This window comes from Megascapheus bottae, chromosome 2 (genome assembly GCF_031878675.1).
Source record: "Megascapheus bottae isolate mThoBot1 chromosome 2, mThoBot2.hap1, whole genome shotgun sequence".
Lineage (NCBI taxonomy): Eukaryota > Metazoa > Chordata > Mammalia > Rodentia > Geomyidae > Megascapheus > Megascapheus bottae.
Window position 1 is genome coordinate 6,790,683 of NC_143510.1, and position 8,874 is coordinate 6,799,556.

The 8,874-nt window shown below is 48.4% G+C and overlaps 1 pseudogene; it reads right to left on the reverse strand.

The window, feature by feature from the left end:
• Positions 1–283: 283 nt before the first annotated feature.
• LOC150066321 (telomeric repeat-binding factor 2-interacting protein 1 pseudogene) lies at positions 284–1,491 on the reverse strand (annotated as a pseudogene).
• Between the last annotated feature and the right edge of the window lie 7,383 nt (positions 1,492–8,874).

An 8,874-nucleotide genomic window follows, 5' to 3' on the forward strand; every position in this document is an offset into this window, starting at 1 on the left:
TTCAAAACCAGCCCAGGCAGGAAAGTCTATAAGACTCTTATCACCAGTTAACCAACAAACAGAACTGTAGCTCAAGTAGTATAATGCCAGTCTTGAGCAAAAAAGCTAAGGGACAGAGCTAGACTTGAGTTCAAATTTCACTACTGGCTGGCAGGTGTATGTGCATACACACCCCAGGAAAAAAAAAAGAGAAACGAACACTTGCACTGATATCTCTCAATACATGCGATTTGTTTTTGCCCTGCTACATAACTCTACTAGGACACAAAAATTGAGACTCTGAATAGCAGCAGCAGTGGTCAGACGGTGTCTTTCCAAGGCCAAGTTCAATGGTTACACTTGTTTATAGCTTCATCAATCATCTCCTACTCTCACTTCTTTCGGAACTCAATTCTCCGAGCTACATTCTGAGCACCAAATTTTTTGATCAATGCATTTCTGGTATCTTCATCATCTTTTTATAAGTCTAAGTCATCTTGTCGGGACCACATGGGGTAGCCATCTGCTCTCCGACCAGACTCTAAAAAGGAAGAAGTTGCTTCCAGCTCACCACTATTTTTTAAGAAGGCTTGGGTAACCGTTGACAGATCCAAGTTAAATTTTTCCATTAATTGCTGGATGATTTTAATGGCAGCTCCCACTTCTGCTGCAGAAATATTTTCTTCTTCCACCTCTTCCTCGGGTTGTGCTTGTGCCTTTTCCTCGGGTGTAGAAGGGTCTTCATCACACATGGTGATGTGTATTTCAAAATCAGGGGTCTCATCTACCACAACTTCCTCTCACGCCTGGGTGGCTTCCACAAGCATGGTTTTAACTGTTTCTTCATTCTCTTTCATGTCTTCCTTCACATCCTCTTCCTCAGGCAAGTCTGCTGTCCTCTTAGTCTGTGCTTCCCCGCTCTCGGCCGCCTCGGGGTCCGGCTCGGCCTTGCGCTTGAGCCTCTGCGCCGAGGGCTCCCCGAGACGCCCCCCAGCTGGTACTCGTGCTCCTGGCCCCGCAGGTGCTTCAGGCAGCGGTCCTTGAGGGCCTGCCCCGGGTGATGCGTGACCGAGGACTTCTCCATGGCTTTCCCAAGACGGTGCCGGTCCCGGAGCTGGACGAGCGGGCATTCTCCTTCACGTACGCCAAGATGGCTGCGTCGTCCGCTTCCGTGAAGGCGATCCGCCCGTTGAGTAGCCCCAGCTTTTGTGTCCGAGCCCAGCCGGTAGGCGTCCACCTCCAGCCTGTCGTTGTGCTCCACGCAGTCCAGGATGAACTACGTGGAGATGAACTCGCCCGCCACCTCGGCCAGCGCCTCCCCGGGCTGGGCCAGCAGCACCGCCCCGGGCTCCTGCACCCGCCACACCATGCCGCCACAGTGCAGGATGAGCGTCAACAGCCAGCGCTTGGCCGGCCTGGGCCCCACGTAGAACGACATGGAGCTGCCGTCCTCCCGCATGAACAGAGTGGAGGAGTGGGTGGGCCCGTTGGGTCTTTGCTTAAATCCATCGCCTCCGCCCTGGCCGAGACCCGACCCAATGCTAGGTACCCCAGGAAACCTAGCACTGCGCGTGCGCAGCACACCCAAAGTGCCAGCCTTCCCTCCTCCCGGAAGAGGCGGGACTGTGGTGCCTATGTCCCGCCCCACGCGTGTGCAGCTCACACACTCCACGCCTTTCCCCGGAAGAGGCGGGATTTTTGGAACTTAACCTGGAAGCAGTCCTGATACCCTCGTTACTTTCGGGTCGGGATCCCCGGGAAAGATGGCCACGCTGCAGGAGGCAGACGTGAAAGTGGATGGCGAACTGAACATGAGCAGGAAGTTAGTGTGGTTCTAAGGTCCGGTGTGCCTCTGTGGCTTAAGTGGTAGAGTGCAAGCTCTGGATAGAAAACGCCCAATACTGGCACACATGTGCATGCATGCACATACTAAGCATACACTGCAAAATACAGTACATTTTACCTTCTTCTCATGGAACTTAAAAGAGAAAAACTGGTATCAAAACAGAAAAATTTAACTTCTGTTAAAGCACTTCATCCAAAATAAAAAGTAACTTCTATTGATATCTACCAAAGAAAATGATCACATATCAGATTCATTTTCTGCAAAATCACATTTTTAGTAAAATCTTGTTGGCAACTTTCAAAATGTTTTCACACAAAAAAATATCTTACTTGATAGAGGCTAGGATGTAGTTCAGTGGCAAAGCACTTGTCTAGCAAGTGCAACATCCTGGGTTCGATACCCAGTACCAAAAAAGATAAAAAAGCCAAAAATATCTTATTTGAAGCCAGGTATGGTGGCTCACGTCTGTAATCCCAGCTACTCAGGAGGCTGAGATCTGAGGATCAAGATTCAAAGCCAGCTGGGCACAAAAAGACCTGAGACTTTTATCTCCAATTAACTTCTAGAAAACAGGAAGTAGGGCTTGGTTTAAGGATAGAATGGTAGCCTTGAGCTGAAGAGCTCAGGGACAGTACCTAGACTAAGTTCAAGCCTCATGACCCACACACACAAAAAAAAATCTTAACCTTATGACAGAACTATTTGCAATCAGTATGTTCATTCAAATCACAAATCAAAGCTGAAATATTCTGGTCTTTCTAGTAAATCTCATGTTCCTTTTCCAAAACCCCATATTGTTTTTTGTTTTTTCCCCACAGGAACTGAAACAATACAGACCCAGGTGTTCAGCAGACAACAGCCAAACAAAATCACACAGTTCCCCCAGCTCTGAAGTCATCTGACTAGAAAGATAAGAGAATCCACCTACAAAGTTCTCTTTCCCCACACTTCCTGACTTTATGAGTGATTTACGGTGATTTCTTTCTTTTCCCATCTCCTGGAAATGCCTTTTGGTCACAGCCTGGGATGGAGTTTTCGACTCACTGTGAAATCCACACCTGTTTCCTCCAAGCCTAACAGTGCAATTTTCTTGCAGAGCAGCTATCTTGAGAGACGGTGGAAACTGGATTCAAGAGTGTTGGCCGTATTTGCTTGAATTCAGTGCCTGGGCACTTGTCCCTTAGCATTTTTGCTCAAGGCTAGCACTCTACCACTTGAGCCATAGCTTTCTGCTAGTTAATTGTAGATAGGAGTCTCACAGACATTGTTCCTGTCCGAGTTAGTTTTGAGCTGGGATCCTCAAGATTTCAGCCTCCTGAGCAGCTATGATTGCAGGTGTGAGGCACCAGTAACATCTGGCTCATACTCCTCCCCACCCCCCATGGATTCTTAGGGCACTGATAAACCAATGTTCAAATTAGTGTTCACTCATTCCCCAGAATAAGTGAACACCCAGCTAATAATCAATGCACCAAACCAGACAGGAAAGGGGTTTGAAACAGGAAATGCAATCAAAATCTTCCATTTAGTTTTTTGTTTTGTTTTGGCCAGTCCTGGGGCTTGAACTCCCTGAGCTGCTCAAGGCTAGCACTCTGTCAGTTCATCCACTGGGCCACTTCTGGCTTTTTCTCTTTATATGGTACTGAGGAATGGAACCCACAGCTTCATGCATGCTAGATGAGCGCTCTACCACTCAGCCACATCCCCAGCCCTTCCATTTAAGTATCTTTCAAATAACTTTTCTCTTCCCAACCAACAATCTGTTCCTCTGCCTAGAAAACTTCATTTTCAAGTCTAGTTCTGTTCCCACTGCTCTCCAGTTCTCACTGAAAGAAAGCCACAGGTTAGATTGGTCCCTATAATTAAGAGGTTGTGTGCCACACCTACCCCAACATTTCCCTGAACTCCTCTCTGTAAAAGGATCCCTGAAAACACAAGGAGAAGCCCCATGTCCTCCTTTCCAACAGCTACAGAAAAGAGATCATAAGATCAGCAGCAGCAGTCTGCCCCAAGCCTAGGGAGCACCAAGCTGGCAGCCAGGGGAACATTAGCAGGGAATTCACACTAGCATTTTAGAAGCTTACTACAGAGACCAGCCCCACCCCAGCTTGTGAACGAATGCACCCAAGGGAATTCCTCCCATTCAGCTGTACTACCCACTAGGCATTTCACAATATGTAAACAGAAGAATCACATTCATATTGTGTCAGATAAGCAATATATAAACAAGCCATAAAGGAGATGGAACTAGATTGATATATATATATTTACCCATATATATATGTATATTTTTATTCTACTAGGATATTTAACATTGATCTGTATACAAAAGAATCACATTGATACTTTTTCATTTAAGCAGTATATTAGCAAACCATAAGGGAAATGCAAATACACTGAAATATTCTTCAATATATAAGCATGTAAGTATAAACATGAATATATTTATGAATACGAATACAGATGTGAAATATATACATTGACAAATGTTTACCTATATATTTATATATTAACATTGTGGATTTAAATTTTTAATATATTTACTAGCAAATATACAATAAACATAAAACATAATGCAATCACTTTGCATAAATAGCCAAAGATGTACTATTCATATAAATGACATATATCAATATATATTGTATATCTACATATGTATGAATGCCTGCTTTTTTTCACTTTCAGTAACACATTAACAGCCATAGAAGAACTGAAAAAAAACATCCCAAACTTCTTCCCTCCTCTCAGAAAGCTCCATTTTCTTGCGTCCACGTTGCACGAGTCTTTGTGGAGGGTGGCACACACTTTCAGATTTCCCCACTTTTGCACTCCACCCCACCTACATGTCCAGGAGTCCAGGGTTATAGGGGGGGAGCTAAGTACAACAGCCTTCCCCATAGAGGTGATCCACTTCCCTTGGGTTACACACGACACATAAACACACCACACACACCGTACATTACACACACCGCACACACACCACACACCCGCCACACACACACCTCACACCTCAGACACACCTTACACACTTCATACAACACCATCACACACACTGCATGCACACATGGCACACACCTCACACACCTCACACCTCAGACCGCAGACACACCTTACACACTTCATACACCATCACACACACTGCATACACACATGGCACGCACCTCACACATCGCACACCTCATACTGCAGACACACCTTACACACTTCATACAACACCATCACACACACACCGCACACACACACACCGTACATTACACACACCACACACACACCACACACCCGCCACACACACACACCTCACACCTCAGACACACCTTACACACTTCATACACCATCACACACACTGCATGCACACATGGCACCCACCTCACACACCGCAAAACTCACACCTCAGACACACCTTACACACTTCATACAACACCATCACACACATTGCATGCACACATGGCACGCACCTCACACACTGCACACCTCACACGTCAGACACACCTTACACACTTCATACAACACCATCACAAATACTGCATGCACACATGGCACGCACCTCACACACCGTACACCTCACACCTTAGACACACCTTACACTCTTCATACAACACCATCACACACACTGCATGCACACATGGCACGCACCTCATACACTGCACACCTCACACCTCAGACACACATTACACACTTCATACAACACCATCACACACTGCATGCACACATGGCACCCACCTCACACACCGCAAAACTCACACCTCAGACACACCTTACACACTTCATACAACACCATCACACACACTGCATGCACACATGGCACGCACCTCACACACTGCACAACTCACACCTCAGACACACCTTACACACTTCATACAACACCATTACACACACACCGCACACACACACACCATACATTACACACACCACACACCCGACACACACACACCTCACACCTCAGACACACCATACACACTTCATACAACACCATCACACACATTGCATGCACACATGGCACGCACCTCACACACCGCACACCTCACACCTCAGACACACCTTACACACTTCATACAGCATCATCACACACACTGCATGCACACATGGCACGAACTTCACACACCGTACACCACACACCTTAGACACACCTTACACACTTCATACAACACCATCATACACACTGCATGCACACATGGCACGCACCTCACACACCTCACACCTCACACCTCACACACACCTTACACACTTCATACACCATCACACACACACACCGCACACACACACACCGCACACACACACCTCACACATCACACATCACGCACACCTTACACAGTTCATACAACACCATCACACACACCGCACACACACGCACCTCACACACACCTTACACACTTCATACAACACCATCATACACACACCTCACACACACCTTACACACTTCATACAACACCATCACGCACACCTCACACCTCACACCTCACACACACCTTACACACTTCATACAACACCATCACACACACACCACACACACACACACCTCACACCTCACACCTCACACACACCTTACACACTTCATACAACACCATCACACACACTGCATGCACACATGGCACGCACCTCACACACCGCACACCTCACAGCTCAGACACACCTTACACACTTCATACAACACCACCACACACTGCATACACATGGCACGCACGTCACACACCACACCTCACACCTCAGACACACCTTACACACTTCATACAACACCGTCACACACATTGCATGCACACATGGCAGGCACATCACACACCTCACACCTTACACCTCAGACACACCTTACACACGTCATACAACACCATCACACTCTGCACACACACACCGCACACACACACCTTACACACTTCATACAACACCATCACACACACTGCATGCACACATGGCACGCACCTCACACACCGCACACCTCACACCTCACACACACCTTACACACTTCATACAACACCATCACACACACTGCATGCACACATGGCACGCACCTCATACACTGCACACCTCACAGCTCAGACACACCTTACACACTTCATACAACACCACCACACACACTGCATACACATGGCACGCACGTCACACACCTCACACCTCAGACACACCTTACACACTTCATACAACACCATCACACACATTGCATGCACACATGGCAGGCACATCACACACCTCACACCTTACACCTCAGACACACCTTACACACGTCATACAACACCATCACACACTGCACACATACACACACCGCACACACACACCTTACACACTTCATACAACACCATCACGCACACTGCATGCACACATGGCACGCACCTCACACACCGCACACCTCACACCTCGGACACACCTTACACACTTCATACAACACCATCACACACACTGCATGCACACATGGCACGCACCTCACTCACCGCACACCTCACAGCTCACACACACCTTACACACTTCATACAACACCATCACACACACTGCATGCACACATGGCACGCACCTCACACCCCGCACACCTCACACCGCAGACACACCTTACACACTTCATACAACACCATCACACACACTGCATGCACACATGGCAGGCACATCACACACCTCACACCTTACACCTCGGACACACCTTACACACGTCATACAACACCATCACACTCTGCACACACACACACCACACACACACACCTTACACACTTCATACAACACCATCACACACACTGCATGCACACATGGCACGCACCTCACTCACCGCACACCTCACACCTCACACACACCTTACACACTTCATACAACACCATCACACATACTGCATGCACACATGGCACGCACCTCACACACTGCACACCTCACACCTCAGACACACCTTACACACTTCATACAACACCATCACACACTGCATGCACACATGGCACCCACCTCACACACCGCAAAACTCACACCTCAGACACACCTTACACACTTCATACAACACCATCACACACATTGCATGCACACATGGCAGGCACATCACACACCTCACACCTTACACCTCGGACACACCTTACACACTTCATACAACACCATCACACACTTCATGCACACATGGCACCCACCTCACACACCGCAAAACTCACACCTCACACACACCTTACACACTTCATACAACACCATCACACACACTGCATGCACACATGGCACGCACCTCACACCCCGCACACCTCACACCGCAGACACACCTTACACACTTCATACAACACCATCACACACACTGCATGCACACATGGCACGCACCTCACACACCGCACACCTCACACCTCGGACACACCTTACACACTTCATACAACACCATCACACACACTGCATTCACACATGGCACACACCTCACACCCCGCACACCTCGCACCTCACACACACCTTACACACTTCATACAACACCATCACACACACTGCATGCACACATGGCACGCACCTCACACACCGCACACCTCGCACCTCACACACACCTTACACACTTCATACAACACCATCACACACACTGCATGCACACATGGCACGCACCTCACACACCGCACACCTCACACCTCACACACACCTTACACACTTCATACAACACCATCACACACACTGCATGCACACATGGCACGCACCTCACACCCCGCACACCTCGCACCTCACACACACCTTACACACTTCATACAACACCATCACACACACTGCATGCACACATGGCACGCACCTCACACTCCGCACACGCACCCCACCCACACGCACTCACACACAGCTCACATACACACCGCACTCACACACAGCTCACACGCACCTCACACACACCGCACTCACACACACTCACACACACCTCACACACACATGGCACTCACACACAGCTCACACGCACCTTACACACACACCTCACACACACACGGCACTCACACACAGCTCACACACACCTCACACACACATGGCCCTCACACACACCTCACACACACGGCACTCACACACAGCTCACACACAGCTCACACACCCCCCACAGACCCCGCACGCACACAAGACACCTCACACACACACACACACCG